Raw genomic sequence first — 18,891 nt, 5'->3', positions numbered from 1 at the left:
TTGGAGATTACCATAAACAATTATAAGCCAGTAAACTGGACAACCGAGAGAAATGAATAAATGCTTATAAATGTATAACCACTAATGAGTGAGTCAGGAAGAAACAGGAAATATGAACAGTCAGATTACCATTAATGAAATTGAATCAGTAATTTAAATACTCCCAACAAACAAAAGTCCAGCAACAAATGGTGTCATAAGTGAATTCTACCAAACATTTAAAGAGGAGTTAACACCTACCCTCCTCAAACTATCCCAAAAAACTGAAGAAAAAGGAGCACTTCTGAGCTCATTCTATGAGGTTTGCATTACCCTGATACCAAAAGCAGACAATGAAAAAAGAAAATTTCAAATAAACAACCTAACTCTACACTCCAGGAAACTGAAAAAGAACAAACTGAGCACAAAGTTACAGAAGGAAGAAAATTTTAAAGATTTGAGTAGCAAAAAATGAAGTACAGTCTAGAAATTCAATAGGAGAGATCAACAAAATTAAGAGCTGTTTTTTGAAATGATAAAATGTTGACTAATCATTGGCTAGACTAACCAAGAAAAAAAGAGAGGACCCAAATAAGTAAAGGAGGAGACATTACAACTGATACCACAGACCTATGGAGAGTCATAAGGAAGTATTATAAGCAATCATATCCCCTAAAATTGGATAATGTAAAAGAAATGAATAAATTCCTTAAACTTACCACTTATCAAGACTGAATCAGAAATAGATCATCTGAACAAAATCATAATGAGTAAAGAGATTGATTAAAAAAAACCTCCCAAAAGAGAAAAGCCCAGGACCAAATGACTTCATGCGTGAACTCTACTAAACATTTAAAGATTGACACCAGTCCTTTCAAACTCTTCTGAAGATATGAAGAGGAGGGAATACGTGTAAAGTCGTTTTATCAGACCAGCACCACCCTGTTACCAAAGTCAGACAACACCACGAGAAAAGAAATTTGCAGGCAAATATTCTTGGTGAACATAGGTACAAAAACCTCAACAAAATATTAATAAGCCAAACTCAACAGCTCATTAAAAAGTATGATCAACTGGGATTTATCCCTGTGATGCAAGGATCGTTCAGCATATGCAAATCAATCAATGTGATTCACCACATTGATAGAATAAAGGATAAAAATCATATGATCATCTCCATAGGTGCAGAGAAAATATCAAACAAAATAAAACGTCCTTTCATGATAAAACCTCTCAACCATTAGGTATAGAAAGAAGGTACCTCAACATAATAAAGGCCATATATGACAGCCCACAGCACACACCATCCTCAGTGGTGATGAGTTGAAAGCTTTTCCTCTAAGATGTGGAATAAGACAAGGATGCCACTCTCACCACTTTCATTCAACATAGTACTGCAAGTCCTAGCCAGGGCAAACAGGCAACAAAAAGAAAGAAAAGTTATCCAAATTGGGAAAGGAAGAAGTAAAATTGTGTTTGCAGATGGCAGGATCTTATATGTAGAAAACACTAAAGACTCCATCAAACAACTCGACAAATATCACCTTGCCATTTGTGACAACATGATGAACCTGGCGGGCATCATGCCCAGTGAGCTATGCCAGACAGAATGACAAATACTGGACACTATTTATTTGTTTGTTTGTTTGTTTATTTATTTATTTATTTATTTATTTATTTATTTATATTTTTTGCTGCATTGGATCTTTGTTGCTGCCCACAGGCTTTCTCTAGTTGTGGTGAGCAGGGGCTACTCTTCATTGCGGTGCATGGGCTTCTCAATGTGGTGGCTTCTCTTGTTGTGGAGCATGCGCTCTAGGCAGGTGGGCTTCAGTAGTTGTGGCTCAGGGGCTTAGTTGCAATCTAATGTGGGATCTTCCCAGGCCAGGGATCCAACCCAAGTCCCCTGCATTGGCAGGCAGATTCTAAACCACTGTACCACTAGGGAAGTCCTTTGCAGTATTGCTTATATGTGGAATCTAAAAAAATATTTGCTCACATAGAATCAGAGAGTACAATGGTGCTTGCCAGGTGCTTGGGGGTGTGGGAAATGGGGAGATGTTGATCAAAGGGTGCAAACTCTCAGTTATGAGTAAGTTCTGAGGACTAAATATACTGCATGGAGACTAGAGTTAATAACACAGTGTTGTATACTTGATATTGGCTCAAGAGTAAATATTAAGCATTTCTGCAAAAAAAAGTAACTTTGTGAGTTGACGAATGTATTACTTTTATTGTGGTAATCATTTCACAGTGTACATACATATCAAATCTTCATGCTGTACACCCTAAAACCCCATGCTGTACAAACAAGGTATATGATTTTATTTAATAATCATATCTAAGTAAAGGCAGGAAAAAACCTGAGTCCATCTCAACACTCTACAAGCACCCCAATGGAGAAGCTGACCCCTTTGCTGAAAACAAGGAGAGGAGGATTAGGACACAGAACCTCTATGCTGAGTCAGGGTGAGTGAACCCTTGATTAGACCAAAACCAGGAACTGAAGATGCCCAGGCAAGATCAGCAGGATGGGTCTGAGACGACCTGCTCAGCAGCCACCACTGATTCCACATTTAATGTCCTGAGGGGCTGAACAGTCCCCAGCTGTGAGACTAATGCTTTGCAGGATTGGGGCAGCCTGCAGCCGCTGGTCAGCACGAGCCCAGGTGTGTGGTTTGCCAGGGCGTGGTGGCTTCCATTCCTCCTACACTGGTCACGCAATTGTTGAGTTGTTGCCCTGATTGGACAACGTCTGCACTTCCTGGTCATGTGAGGAGGGCAGCAGTGAAAGAGATGCTGAGAGCAATGCCACCAGTGGCCAGTGACGTGGCCCTTAGCTCCCCAAGATGCTGCCATCATTGATATCCAGGAACAGCGCTGAGCCAATGACCAACTGAAAGGGGTTAGGCGTGAGTTTCAAAATTTTATTTACTTCTTTATTTTCTGGCCACGCTGCATGGCATGTGGGATCTTAGTTCCCTGACCAGGGATCGAACCCACGCCCCCGGCAGTGGACGAGGGGAGTCTCAACCACTGGACCGCCAGGGAAGTGCCCCTAGCAGTGACTTCTGTGTGCTTCCTTCTGGGAAGGAAGGTCCGTGTCTGTCCTCAGCAGAGGTGATGGGCCAGACTGTTCCCTGGGTGCCATGGCAACCTCAGTGCCTGACACGTCAGCTCTGTACAGCCCAGCTGACGATGGTGGTGCTACTGGTCAACCAGCCCTGGGGTGGACACTTCAAAGCACCAGCCCATGTTCCAGGCAGGTGTCAAGGATGAGCTTAGTTCTTACTTGGCAGTGATGAGATCTGTCCCCAAGGTGCGGGTCAGCTTCTCCATAGAGTCCTGAATCCATGGCTGGTTCCACCTAATGAGGGAGAGCAGTTTCTGTGCTAATTGGTCCCTCAGGGCCCCTGAGCACGAACTGTGAGTCATGTCTCTGCCGACTTCAGATGATCTAGGGCTTCCCTCGCCCTGGTCACAAATCTCTGATTGACCCTCCTCTTGGCAGCAGGTGTACCCACTGTAATTTGTTTCTTTAAATCAACTGTATCTCCTAATGATTGCTGGTGACTCTCCGAAGTTCTTTTCCTAGGACTGAGAAGGAAGTTTCTTGAGAGGACACCAGGAGCTCCAGAAAGACTCTTTTCGTCTTTTGTAAGCACCTCTTATAACTGAATGTATATTCTACGTATCATGTGTGCTTTACATATGAAAACAATGTTTTGATTTGGGTGCATGATTACATTTCACTGTGACTAAGAGTCATGAGACCTCTCTGGCTGTCATGTTTGAGAATGAAAGTTCTATAATCTATAGTAAAAAATGAAAATGAGTAATGTGTACAAAATGTGACATAAAATCACTCTGTCTCTCTCTGTCTCTGTCTCTGTATGTGTGTATGTCTTTCTCTCTCTGGGTCTTTCTCTTTTTTCATGTAAGAGATTGTTGGCTGGAAAGTGAACCACTTTCCACACCAGTGAACACATTCCAGCTGGTGGTCTGGATGTCCTTCTCGGACCACCCCTCACAGGGACACGTCTCTGTAATATTTAGTGAAAGCCCTTACCTCCCAGACTCTAAAGCGGGTGGCACAGGGAGACCAGGTCTAAGCCAACACAGTGAACAAGTTTGTTGGCCCCCAGCTTTATGCAGACGTGTGACCACCTTCCTCTTTAATTAAAATGCTGTCATCTAAGGGATGACGTATTTTCAGGAAGCATTAGTTTGAAATCAGCCCAGCCCTGCGTGGGACTGTAGTTTAGAAGGAACCAGGACACCTGCCCTTGCATCTCCATTTGGAAGCCCCACGTTAAGCCCGAGTGCCCGCTGTTTCAGGATTATCTTGGGGGATCTCTTTGATTGAGGTGAAGCATTTGGGCGGTGATTCGTCCCTGATTTTGGGGGTGGCCCCTGTTGTGGGCTGTGCAGGGGCAGGCAGCAGCAGGATCTGGCGTTGAATCCCGGTTTGGTCCCATCCTGGCCCCTGGGTTTACAGTGACCTGTCGAAAATCACTGGACCGTGGTGTGAGGACCCTCGGCCGAGCCGTCAGTGCTGCCTGGCTGTGGTCAGTCTAGGAGGAGATGTGGGGATTTTGGAAACAGGTTCTTTCCCACTTAATATGTTTCTCCTCCCCCACCCCCATCCCTCCTCTGGTCCCAGACACTGTCTGAGTATATGAGTGGCTGTGAACACAGATCTTCAAGTAGGAGACAGAGGTCAGAACCCCCCTCCCTGGGGTTTCCCTGGAAGCCCACCCCAACCGCACCCCCACAGGAGCTCAGCGCCCCATGAGGGCTGGGGAAGGACATGCCGTGCACGCTGACCGGGAGCAGAGTCTGGGGAGTTTGTGAGTGGCCGTCTCAGCCCTGCACCAGCGGGGTGGGGGTGGGGACTGGAGCGTCTCCACACCTCAGGGGGCAGTAGCTCTCCCTGCAAGTTCTCAGGGGTCCACAATGATCAGGGGCACACACCTCCTTTCTTACTAGCAAAGTAAGGCTTGAAGTTCTCCTTCTAAGTGGGCCGCACAAGCAACCGCAAGACGGAGCACTCCGCGCAAGTTCAACCAGTGAGCTCCGCTTTCTCTACAGCCCGTGTCAGAGCAGCCCCTGTGCTCCCCGAGGGCCGCAGCTGGGCGCCCACCGGGGCTGGGATGAACCAGACGCTGGTCACCGAGTTCCTCCTTCTGGGATTCTCAGCGACGCCTGGGCTGCACACGCTGCTCGTCCCCACCTTTCTGCTCCTCTACCTGGTGGCCCTGTGTGGAAACCTGCTCAGCGTGGTGGCCATCAGATCCAGCCCAGCCCTGCACACCCCCATGTACCTCTTCCTGGCCAACCTGGCCGTGGTGGACGTCCTCTGCACCTCTGCGGTGCTACCGAAGCTTCAGGTCGACATGGCGCCCAGCAGGACCACCTCCTGCGAGGCCTGCCTGGCCCAGCTCTTCCTCTTCACGTGGTCCATGGGGGCCGAGCTGCTGCTCTTCTCCGCCAGGGCCTACAACCGCTACGTGGCCATCTGCCGGCCCCGGCGCGTGCGGGCTCTTGGCGGGGGTGGTGTGGACAGTCAGCCTGGTCAACACCAGGTGAACACGGGCCTCTTGCTGCGCCTGCCCCTCTGCCGCTCCCACGTGGTCGAGCACTTCTGCGAGATCCCCCCTCTGCTGAGGCTCTCCTGCGCCGCGACCCGCCTGAATGAAACCATGGCCTTCACGGCGGTTATCTTCCTGGCAGTGGGGAACCTGGCCGTGATCACGCTCTCCTACGCCTGCATCCTCGCCAGCATCCTGCGCGTGCGCTCGGCCGCGGGCAAGCGGCGGGCCTTCTCCACCTGCTCCTCGCACCTCCTGGTGGTCTCCCTGTACTACTCCACCGTCATCTACACATCCGCCCCGCGTCCAGCTACTCGCTGGACAAGGACAAGCAGGTGTCCGTGATCTACACTTCCGTGGCGCCCTCCCTGAACCCCCTCATCTACTCGCTGAGAAACGCGGAGGTCAAAGCTGCGCTCAGGAGGCTGGCCTCCTGCCGCTGAGGCCACGCCCAGCCAGCCTCCTCCTGCCTTGGTGGGGGTGGGGTGGGGGGGGTGTGCAGCGCGCCTTTCCCTAAAGGGGGGCGTGTGAGAAATCACTGACCCAGACGCCTGAAATGGGTGATGTTGTGGTAGATAAATTATGCCGTATTAAAGCTGTTTTTAAACAAGGAGGCGGGGGTGGGGGTGGGGAGAATATAACTAAAAAGGTACAATAAGGAAGCTTCTTCAGAGTTTTTCCTCCTGTTCCCCGGCACCCAATATCTAGCACTTGGGTACTCCAGGTTCACGTCTTCCTGTTGCCTAGACAGTTCAATGGTTTCCTGGCCATTCTTCCAGCCCCACCTTTAACAGACCCATCTTTGCAGTACTGGCATCTGTGTACCTTTGGCCCCAGCTCCCTCTGGGACATCATTTTAGGCAAATATGCAGCCCCAATGAGGGAGACCACCTAAAGCGGGTCCACTCATTTCTTCTCAGCATGTTGCAAGCAGGTTCTTCATCTGGGCTTGGGAAACCCAAAGTTTTCACTGAAAATAAAACAAGACAGTTTCAGTTCCATAACTTCACTAAACGTTTAACATGAGCAGAAACAACAGACTTCACGCAGCTCATGCAAGGGCATCGCGTTCAGCAGCACCCAGGCCACCCTTCTGGCTGGTGACGTTCCTCTAAGAAAGGGGGTCCTGGGATCCTTTTCATGCTTTTCTCAATCCTCTTGAGTCCACGGGATTGCCAGGGATCAGCTTCCTTGACAATATGCAGAACGTCTAATTCTTGTACCAAAATCTGTACCTGAGTTATAAAGACATTTCTCTGCTCTTGTTCCCCCAACAATGACCTCTGTGTCCATGAATTCGTTTACAAACATCTCCGTGTGCCAGACTCTGAACTCTTGTCTGTGGGGAACAAGATGAGGTGTCGATGGTGAAAGGTCCCCTTGCAGGCATGAGACAGAGAATCGTCGGTCATGTTACAATGAGTGGGCCCAGTCCTGAGGGTCTTGGGGGTCAACAGGGGAGGACATTCTGGGCCATCAGGGTCACCTGGAGGAGAGGGGGCCTTGGGGCCGGCAGGTAATTTCTTGCTCTCTCTCTCATTCATTCTCTTTCTCTCTCACTCTTGCCAGGGATTTGTTAGTTTTAACAAGGAACCAGAGTTTGACTTTGTTGATCTTTTTAAAAATGTTTTTAAAAATTTCCATAATGTCTTATGTTTATTATTTTCTTTCACCTATCCTCTTTTTTTTTTAAAGCTCTTTATTGCTTTACACTGTTGTGTCAGTTTCTGCTGTATGACAAAGTGAGTCAGCTGTATTTAAACATATATCCCCATATCCCTTCCCTCCTGCGACTGCCTCCCACCCTCCCTATCCCACCCCTCTAGGTCCTCACCCATCATCATGTTGATCTCCCTGTGCTATGCAGCAGCTTCCCACTATCCATCTATTTTACAGTTGGTCACGTGCATATGTCAGTGCTACTCTCTCACTTCGTCCCAGCTTCCCCTTCTCCCCTCCTCCATGTCTTCAAGTCCGTTCTCTACATCTGCATCTTTATTCTTGCCCTGTCACTGGGTTCATCAATACCATTTTTTTTTTTTTTTAGTTTCCATGCATATGAGCTAGCATATGGTATTTGTTTTTCTCTTTCTGGCTTACTTAGCTCTGTATGACAGACTCTAGGTCCATCCACCTCACTACGAATGATTCAGTTTCATTCCTATCCTCTTTGTGATTAACTTGCTATTCTTTTTATAGCTTGAGAGTCTTCCCCTGATCATTGATTTTCTGCCTTTCTTCTTTTCTAACATATGCATCAGTGAATTTAACTTTCCCCATTAAACATGGTTTCAGCTGCTTCCACTATTTTTGATTAAGATTTCATTAAATTGCACTTCATTTTATAGTTTCATTGTAAATCACTTTGTTTTCATTACACTTCAGTTCAGAACATTTCCTGTTGTCATTGATATTTCCTATTTGACCCATGGATTATTTATATGTTTTGCTCAATTTCAAAAGTCATAAAGATTTTCAGTTGTCTTTTCGTGTTAATTCTAACTATATTCCAATGTGATCAGAGAGGCTGTATTTCATGTTTTCAATGTTTTCAAGTATGTCGACATACATCTTGCAGTTAATTTTGATAAATCATCAATATGTATTTGGAAAATGTGTGTATTCTATAGTTGAGTGTTGTAGCATTCCTTTTTTCCTTTTTTTAGAACTTTTATTGAGATACAGTTAGCAGACAATAAACTGCATATATTTAGAGTGTACAATTTGGTATTTTTTTTCTTATTAGTAATGTATATATGGCAATCCCAATCTCCCAATTCATTCTCCCCAACCCGCCCCACTTTCCCCACTTGGTGTCCATATGTTTGTTCTCTACATCTGTGTCTCTATTTCTGCCTTGCAAACTGGTTGATTTGTACCATTTTTCTAGATTCCGTATATATGTCTTAATATACGATATTTGTTTTTCTCTTTCTGACTCAATTCACCCTGTATGACAGTCTCTAGGTCCATCCATGTCTCTACAAATGCTCCAGTTTAATTGTTTTTTACAGCTGAGTAATATTCCATTGTATATATGTGCCACATCTTCTTTATCAATTCATCTGTTGATGGACTTTTAGGTTGCTTCCATGTCCTGGCTATTGTAAATAGTGCTGCAATGAACATTGGAGTGCATGTGTCTTTTTGAATGATGGTGTTCTCTGGGTATATGTCCAGTAGTGGGATGGCTGGGTCATATGGTAGTTCTATTTTTGGTTTTGCAAGGAACCTCCATACTGTTCTCCATAGTGGTTGTATCAATTTACATTCGCACCAACAGTGCAAGAGTGTTCCCTTTTCTCCACACCCTCTCCAGCATTTACTGTTTGTAGATTTTCTATTGATACGCATTCTAACCAGTGTGAGGTGATACCTCATTGTAGTTTTGATTTGCGTTTCTCTAAGAATTAGTGATGTTGAGCAGCTTTTCATGTGCCTCTTGGCCATCCGTATGTCTTCTTTGGAGAAATTCCTATTTAGGTCTTCTGCCCATTTTTTGATTGGGTTGTTTGTTTTTTTGATATTGAGCTGGATGAACTGTTTATATATTTTGGAGATTAATCTTTTGTCTGTTGATTCATTTGCAAGTATTTTCTCCTATTCTGAGGGTTGTCTTTTCATCTTGCTTATAGTTTCTTTTGCTCTGCAGAAACTTTGAAGTTTCATTAGGTCTGAATTTTATTTTTGTTTTTATTTCCATTACTCTAGGGCGTGGATCAAAAATGATCTCACTGTGATTTATGTTGAAGAGTGTTCTTCCTATGTTTTCCTCTAGGAGTTTTATAGTGTCTGGCCTTATATTTAGGTCTTTAATCCATTTTGAGTTTATTTTTGTGTATGGTGTTAGGAAGTGTTCTAATTTCATTCTTTTACATGTAGCTGTCCAGTTTTCCCAGCACCACTTATTGAAGAGGCTGTCTTTTCTCCACTGCATATCCTTGCCTCCTTTGTCATAGATTAGTTGACCATAGTTTATGTCTAGGCTTTCTATCCTTTTCCATTGATCTATATTTCTTTTTTTGTGCAGGTACCATACTGTCTTGATCACTGTAGCCTTGTTGTATAGTTTGAAGTCAGGAAGCCTGATTCCACCAACTCTGTCTTTCCTTCTCAAGATTGCTTTGGCTAAGAAAACAATTTGTATCTTTGGTAATGAATGTTAACTAGACTTATTGTGATGATCATTTCACAATATATACAAATATGAAATCAGTATGTCTATACCTGAAACTAATGGAATGTTATATGTCAATTATATTTCACACACAAACCAAAAGAGCAATTTAGAAGTCACTACAAGAGAAAAAAATAAGGCTGCAAACATGATCACAGGTTTGGTGCACGACCTCATGCCCGTGGCAGCAGGATTCTGGATTCATGGAAACAGGCTCCTTAGGAGTCAGAGGAGGTGTGTCTGCAACATCAGCTCCACGGCAGTGAAATATGAAGAGTTGTCTTGAGTCACTCCTTGGCCTCTGGATTCTAAGTGCAATGCAAGGATAGTAACACTGTTGGCTTCCCCAAATTGTTGCTCATTCCAACTTTTACTACACCTGAGCTCAAGGTAGATGTGGGAACTTGTTCACTGAGAACAGTACTCTGCAAGACTGACCTTGCTTTCGAAATGGCTGTCAGAGTCCTGGGAAGGTATCAGGAGCGAAGAAAGAGGACAAATGGAGATCTTAAAGGCCCAAGAAAACAATTCTCAATCCCCAAATATGTTCACGGAATCAAATAAGAGGGAAAATATTCTAATCGTTACCAAGTCAGGGAGATGAAGTGTGGGCCTCAGTGAGTTGACAAAGGAGAAGAAGAAAAAATCAAACAGGTGAATAGGACTGCCTCCCCAGAGAGAGGCTCCCAAATGCTGTGGACAGGGGTTAATGCGAGATCCACAGAGCCTCTGCTCAGTATCCAAAGCAATCCCTCAAGGAGATGTCGCACAATTTCAACAGATATGAACGGGCAAGACTGGCGAGGGCAGCACAGGATGCTACAGGCATTCTGTCGATGCAAGTCAATTCGTCACCTATGATTTACTTGACATCCAGACCAAGTAACCAAAGGATGTGGTGCTGGCCGTGGTGCTGAAAACAGTACTGTCCTGGCGTGAGCTTGGTGCTGGCCGTGGTGCTGGGCGTGAAATTGCCCACCGAGCTAAACAAACTCAGACATGATGAACTTGGTCAAGCTATGCAAACAAAGTTTGCAGTGTGGCTAGCAAGACAAATAACTGAAGCAATAAGTACAAGAATATAAACAGAAGGAATAAGCCCTGTGAGGCATAGGCAGAGGACCCCAGCCCTGGACTTTGTGTGGGAGTGCGTTCCTGGGCTTCCCTGGAGAAGTGAGTATACAGTGGTAATGCTGAGGATGGTGTAAGTGACTCACATGGGTGAGCAGGAAAGGTGTATGGCAGGAGGAAAGAGGCTCATCAATATAAGGTTTTAATTCTAGGAATAAAAGACAAGAAGACAAAAGCAAAAGGGCACAAGCAATTCAAAACAGGTTGCCTCCAGGCCTGGATTAGATGCTAGACTCATTGGGTGTTGGGTAGCACCTCTTTATAAAACTCTTGTTTGGTTCTGGTTGACCCATGTCTAATTGATTTTGTATACTTGACTGTAGTCTCTCCAGGCTAAATCTATAAAAGTGTGACAGGAAAGCAAATATAGGGTCCCAGAGAATGACAATGATTAGGCCACTGTTACATGGTGTTAATAGTTTGTGAGTCAGCAGCGCTGAAATGGTTTTGGTAAGTTGGTTCCCTGGGCCTCTTTGGCCACTTACAATTCATCTCCCAGTTTTGCACTTAGTAATATTTCCAAATCATAACTGATTTTCCCACTAAAGATATGAAGATATCTAATTTAGTCCATCACCTGAATGGTTGGAGACAGGCAAGTAAAAATGTAATTACAATTAGCCCTTAATTATTTTTTCTGATCTTTCTCTCTATAAGAGTATACGTGTATTTGTTATTACAAAGGTGTTATATAAAGAGTGTAGAAACAATTCAACGAGATTCTTCTTCCTCCTTGGAAATAACCCTCCCAATATGCACACATTCCATTTCTATCCACAGAATAAGCTCAGTTTCTTTTATTTTCTTCCAAAAAGTTTTATGCATTTAAAAATAAACGTTGGCTATCTGTCTGTAGCAGATTTTATATATTATTGCTTTTTAAATTTTTAATGTCGCTTTATTTACCCATGGTTATTGATGGCAATTTAGATTATTTCAATTTTCTGTTATAAAAATGCTACACTGCAGCATTATTTACAATAGTCAGGACATGGAAGCAACCTAAATGTCCATCAGCAGGTGAATGGATAAAGAAGATGTGGCACAAACATACAATGCACTATTACTCAGCCATAAAAAGGAATGAAATTGAGCTATTTGTAGTGAGGTGGATGGACCTAGAGTCTGTCATACAGAGTGAAGTAAATCAGAAAGAGAAAAACAAATACTGTATGCTAATGCATATATATGGAATCTAGAAAAATGGTACTGATGAACCTAGTGGCAGGGCAGGAATAGAGATGCAGATGTAAAGAACAGATTTGAGGACCCTGGGGGAAGGGGAAGCTGGGACATAGTGAGAGAGTAGCATCGACATATACACACTACCAAATGTAAAATAAATGGCTAGTGGGAAGCTGCTACAGAGTACAGGGAGATCAACTTGATGCTTTGTGAAGACCTAAAGGGGTAGGATAGGGAGGTTGGGAGGGAGGCTCAAGAGGGAGGGGATATGGGGATATATGTATACACATAGCTGATTCACTTTGTTGTACAGCAGAAACTAACACAATACTGTAAAGAAATTATACTCCAATAAAGACTAAAAAGCTACACTGAATATTCTTACAACATTTGAGCAATCTGGCTATTCATGCAGAACACAGTCCTGAAAGTGGGATTAATGATGAAAAGGATATTTATGAAAACCACCAAATCCCTTCTTACAAACAAAATGCAAGCAATATAGAAATGTATTTCACATATTTTCATCAAAATTTCCAATCTAAAAATGAAAAACTTATTTCATTGTTGATGTAATTTTTACTTCCCTGAATGTTAGTGATATTGACTCTCTTTTTAGAAATTTATTCTTCATTCCTGTTCTATGATATATGTTTGTTCATCTTTATGAATTATAGAGACTTTACATATTCAGTAGAGAATCCTGAGGGGCTATATATTAGACATGAGGCAAAGTTAGCCACAGAACAAAGGCCACTTAGGAAAACTCTGAAATCAGTTAAAAATAACCATGAAAACAACTAACAAATCAGCAAGCCCACTAATTTCCTGCCAGAAAGAACCTGACATACTTTAAAGAAATTCTAAAAAAGCAAGCAGTGAGCAACTTAAAATCACCATGTCCAGCATCCATTCAAGAATTACTAGACAAGTGAAAGAAGGAAAAAAAGTGTAACATAACCAGGAGAAAAATCAGTCAAGAGAAACCGAGTCAGAAATGACACAGGTAATGGATGAGTGAATAATGACATTGAAACAGCTATTGCAGATACGTTCCATACGCTCAAGAAAAACATGGACACAACTGAAGAGAAAAATCAAAGAATTAAATGTAATAAAGAATTAAATAAAATTAAATGTAATAAAGAATTAAATAGGACTTCTAGAGATGAGAAACGCTATACCTGAAGTGAAAAATTCACAGATGGGAGTAACAACAAACTGGAAGTGTGAAAGAAAAGATCCATGGATTTGAAGACTTATTGAAGGAATCTAATAAAAATTATGCCGAAGTATAAGAATAGACTGAAAAACCTAGGGAGATCTACGAGAGAATATCAAGCAATCTAACATATATATATATGTAATTAGATTCTCAGAAAGGGAGAGGGTAGAAAAAATAATGATTAAAAATAATATTCAAAAATTTTCCAGATGCAAGACTCTCAGCAACCCCATGCACCATTAACACACATGAAAACCACATCAAGGTTCATCATAATCAAATTTTTGACAATGAATAGAGACTATTAAGAGAAACTGGAAGTGAAAATTTTACATATAAAGGAACAAAGGTAAAAATTACAGCGGGTTTCTTGTCAGAAATTATTTAAGCCAGAAGACAATGAAATAATATCTTTAAAATGCTGAAAGAAAAACATATTAACCTGGAATTCTATATCCAGGTGCACCGTGTCCATGTAAGAGAATATAACTGTTCTTAGGAAATATACATGGAAGTCTCTGGTGCTAAGTAAAAAGCTATGGTACATGTAAGTCACCCTCAAACGATTCTGGAGAAAATGAGCTGTGTGAATGTGTGTTTTCTATCAAATACTTAAGGAAGGGGTAACAACAGTTTGACAGAATATCTTTCAGGGAAGAGGAAAGACTGGAGCATTTCTGACTTATTTGAAAAGACTAGTATTATCTTGACTCCCCAGAGAGACACAAAGATATTATAAAGAAGGAAGATGACAGATCAAAACCTTCAATAAAATGTTAGCAAATTGAATCTAATAATATACAGAGGATAAACATCACATTAATTAAACCTTAGCTTAGGAATGCAAGACTAGTTCAATATTTTAAAACCAATCAATATAGTTCATAATATCAACAGAACCCAAAGAAGCATATGATTATCTCACAAAATGCAGAAAAAGCATTTGACCAAAGTCAACATGCATCAATAATAAATATTCTAGGCAAGACAGGAATTAAAGAAAGCTGTCTCAAATTAATAAGGGCAGTGTCTACACAAAACCTATAGCTCACACTACATTTAACAGTGAAAGACTGAATGTTTTCCTTGTCAGATCATAAACAAGGCAAAAAGTGTTCACTCATCACTTCTGTTCAACATCACACTATAAATACTCACCAAGAGATAAGGCAAAGAAAATTATTAATAGGCACAGAGGTGTTTGAGGAAGAAAGAAGCTATTTCATTCCACACAAACATGACTGCCTATGTAGAAAAAAAACCCCCAAAAGTCTACAAAAAGCTACTGAAATTAATAAAAGAGTTTAACAGAGTCACAGGGAACAAGTTCATTATACAAAAATCAATTGCATTTCTACATGCAAACAATGAAACCATTAGAAATTAAAAATTTTAAGGTAGCATTTGCAATAGTATTTGGTTATAAATTATAACAAATGTGTGCAAACTTCATATGCTAAAAACCAAAACTTGGATGAAGGAAATTATAGATGACCTCAACAAAAGAAGAACTATACCAGGCTAATGGACTGTAAAACTTGACAGGAAGAAATACTTGCAAAATACATTTCTGATAAAAGACTCATGTCCATAATACATTAAAAAAATCCTTAAAATTCAACAGTAAAAAGACAAACACCCAGTTTTTAACACGGCAAAGGACACTTCACCAAAAATGAAATTCAGCTGTCAAATAAGCACATAAGTGCAATGTCAACATCATTAGTCATTAGGAAATTGCAAATTAAAACCTATTAGAATGTCTAAAATTAAAAGTACTGACAATAGCAAGTGTTAGCGAGGATGTAGAGGAAATGGAACTCTCATACATGCTTGTCAGAATGCAACGTGGTAGAAACACTTTGGGAAATAGTTTGGCATGTTGTTACAAAGGTAAACATATACGTACGATTTCACCATTCCGATCCTAAGGATTGACACAAGAGAAATGAAACATGTACGAGTCTGTGCAAAGACGTGTACACAAATGTTCAACACTTAATACCCAATAGCCACAAACTGGAAATCATCCAGGGTCTACTAACAGGTGCATTCGTAAACAAATCCTGGTACAGCCATACAATGTATTACTTCTTGTCCTTAAAAGGACTGAACTATTGACACATGCTATAACCTGGATGGATCTGAAGATAATTTGGCTAAGTGAATGAAACAAGCAGACCAAAAAAAGAATATATACTGTACTGTTCCATTTTTATAAAGTTATAGAAAAGCACATATATCTATAGTGATAGAACGCACATACTTGATTACCCTGGAGGGGAAGGTGGGGGTTGGGGGGTGGGAGAAGGATACTACAGAGAGCAATGAGGAAACTCTGGGCGATGGAGACGTGCACCAGCTGCACTATGGATTCACAGGGACAGAATTACGTCAGAACTTACCAAATTGCACATCTTAAACTTGTGCAATTTATGCTATGTAAATTATGCCTCAATGAAGTGTTTCAAAAAGAGATTCTGGGCCTCAGCCTATGACTGAAATTGTAACTTTATGACATTTCTGGAAGTAAAGGTAGAAGAAAATCTGCACACATAAGCATAGATTTCTTAAAGCAGAAAAAGAACTAATTATAAAGGAAAGAGATCAAAGATAAATCAGACTTCATCAAACACAAAGACTTTTACTCTTCAGCTGACTTTAAGAACGTGAAAAGGCAAGGCACAGAGTTGGAGAAACAGATTGCGTGTCTATATACAATAACAGTAATATTTTTTCATAGTCCATATTTGACAAAGGACTTCTTTCCTGAATCGATAAACGTCTTCTACATTTCAGTAATAAGACAAGTCCCCCCATCCCATGGAAGAATATTATTTGCACAGACACTTCATAGAAGGAAACACATACATAGTAGGCACAAGAAAAATGCATATCATTATTATTCGTCAGAGAAAGGCAAAGGGTTCTAGAATGGGACGGTCAGCTGGGGAGAGAGTTTAGGAGCGCACTGAGTTATGCCCCAGCAGCTCGCGTCTAAGTGCTCACTCAGCTAAATAAAAACATACGTCGGCACCAGAGATAGACTGCCTAAAAACAGCCATGGCACCTGTGCTCATGCAGCGTTTAAAATGGAAGGCAATTCAGTGTCTATCAATAGGTAAATGGATTTTTTGGAAAATCATGGTTTGTCCATACAATGAAATACTACTATCAAGGTAAATGAACGCACTAATAATATTTAAAAAATGGATACATCTCACAGGTGTTGTTTTATTTTTTTTAAAGCTGGACACGAAAGAGGGGGTATTGCATGATTCCATTTACACAAAATCCTGGAAGGGGCAGAACTAACAGAAGAATTTAGAAGTAAATGCAGTGTTGCTGGGGCGGGAAGCAAGGGGCGAGGACAGGAGACAGCACCCAGGAATGACGCAGCTGTTCTCGCTCAAGAGCGCGGTGGTGGTTGCACGGTGTATAGAATTATCACGATTATAACCTGTGACTGCAGCTGACCGTTGAGCAACATGGGTTTGAACTGCCCGGGTCCACTTCTATGGAGACATTTTTCTATAGTAAATACTATGTACTTCCTACATGATCCATGGTCGGTTGAATCCACAGATGCTCACATGGGGGGCCGAGTGTAAATTATACTCGAAATAGCCCCCGTGTTGTTCAAGAATCAACAGTATTTCTCAATAAAGTTGATGTAAAATCCTCACCAAACAGGAAAGAATGCTGAGTAATATGCAAATTTGGTCAAAACACAACCCTGCTGAAAAAAGTATGGAATTTGGGGGACATTCCAGAGAGAATAAACTCTGAAAATCTTTTCTACAGAGTTTCAAAACTAGAAAGTAAAATAGAAAAGCTAAAGGAACACTTCATAGGAAATTTAGGCACTTTACTGAGTTGCTTAATTGCAGGAATAGTAATAACAAGTGCTTACAAAAGTACCCTGGGGCAGCACCACGTGGTGGTGAGTGAGCTGAGGAGGGTAGGCTGTGAGTGGGATGCACAGTAAAGACGAAAGAGCCTCGGCTGAGTTGGTCTGAACAGGAAAACCTCCACGCAGGGCCAGTGTGAGGTGAGATGTCAGCGCACTGAAGGTGGTGTGGGGGAGGGTGCGGGAGAGAAGGTCCTCAGGGAAGGGCTGCGCTTGCCCTCCTGGTGCGAGGCTCTGGTTGCCGGCGTCCCTCCTCCACACCTAATTGGTAGGAAGCTTTGGTCAAGGACCCCTGAGCCACATTTAATGGTCCCTGAGAACCTTCTCTTCGAGTTAGCCTCCCCAGGGTGCGCAGGACAAACACCTGCCCCTGGTCTCAGAAACACAGAGGTTTACTTGAAGGGCAGTTGAGCCCCAACCAGAGGTGCCGTCGGGAGGACCCTGCAGACTCACTTCACGCAGGACGGAGAGCATCCGTGGTCCCCGCAGCGCTCACTTTGTCTGGAGCTGCCTTCCCGAACGTCCACCGGAGCCTCAGGAGCAGACAAAGGTGAGGTAGGCATGGCTGTTCCAGCCAGGGATCCTTAAGAGCACAAATATTTACTTCACCCTGAAAATGGAGTTTTGTCACAGTTCTTGGAACTCAGTGTGGAGTTCTGGCACCATATTCTAAGTGAAGTAATACTTCTTCAAGCTTTCTTTGGAAGTGATGGATCAAAGATAAGGATATGGTGGACACGTTTGGACTTATGATCCATTATATAAAAAGCACCATATCGGTCTTTCTTCAAGACTGATGAGTTTATCTATATGTGTTATTTTTACCCTTTGTTCAAAACCTGGTTTTCTCACTCACCTGCTTTGCAATAAAACTACATGTGAGATGAAACAAACCAACTTTGAGGAGTCAACCCTCCAAGTCCACGACTAGGCAAGACTTGGGGGTCCTCCCACGCAGCCCTGCCTCCAGAGAGAACCCTGAGAAACTGTCCCGGACAGCAGCCCCTGACCCCTGTCCGCAGCCCCTGACCCTGCCTCCCCATGAAAGGGAAATATCGACCCAGTCCTAGCAGTGCTGGCCAAGGTCCCCTGCAGCAGGGTCAGCACCCGGATGCCGGGAAGCCACTGAATAAACTGTCGGTGCCATTTGATCTCAAAGTCAGCCAGAACAAAAGCCAAGAGAGAGCGTTTAGAGGGGCAAGGGCACGTGATAAGCGGGCTGTGGTCTGGGTGGCGCACGAAGCTTTGCCGCCGGGGCTCACGAGCCCTGGGGCATCTCAGCCTGGACAGAACTCGGGCCCAACGGCAGCCGCGTTCTGCTAGACCGCAGCTCTCCCAGGCGTGGAGGTCAGCCCTGCCGAGACCCTGCTCCCGCTCAGTGCCCGCGGGCTGCTGCCAGGCTGCTCCAAGCCCGCGTGAAGACGCCGCCTCGTTTCCAGACAGGCAGCGTCCTCTCTTGCGTGAGGCAGCCTCGACAGCTCAGCTCTGTGCCCTCCTCTGGACGGACACTGCAGAGCCCAGGCTCTACTCCCAAAGCACAGCCTGCACGGGCGGGAAGGGCCTGAGTGTGGATCCAGAGAACCCTTTGCCTGGTCGTGCGTGTGTGCGGTGGGGGGAGCACACGCTTTATCCCCTCGGGGTGTCGGTTCCCGTATCGGAAACAGAGGAATCAAAATGCTTAGCTCTCCCGGCA

At 43.2% G+C, this 18,891-nt stretch overlaps 1 pseudogene; it reads left to right on the top strand.

Annotated features, from left to right (window-relative positions):
- The first annotated feature begins 5,120 nt into the window (after window positions 1-5,120).
- Window positions 5,121-6,013, top strand: LOC130853336 (olfactory receptor 13G1-like; annotated as a pseudogene).
- Window positions 6,014-18,891: the final 12,878 nt, after the last annotated feature.

Source organism: Hippopotamus amphibius, chromosome 5, assembly GCF_030028045.1.
Source record: "Hippopotamus amphibius kiboko isolate mHipAmp2 chromosome 5, mHipAmp2.hap2, whole genome shotgun sequence".
Lineage (NCBI taxonomy): Eukaryota > Metazoa > Chordata > Mammalia > Artiodactyla > Hippopotamidae > Hippopotamus > Hippopotamus amphibius.
This window is presented reverse-complemented; position numbering and strand designations above follow the sequence as displayed.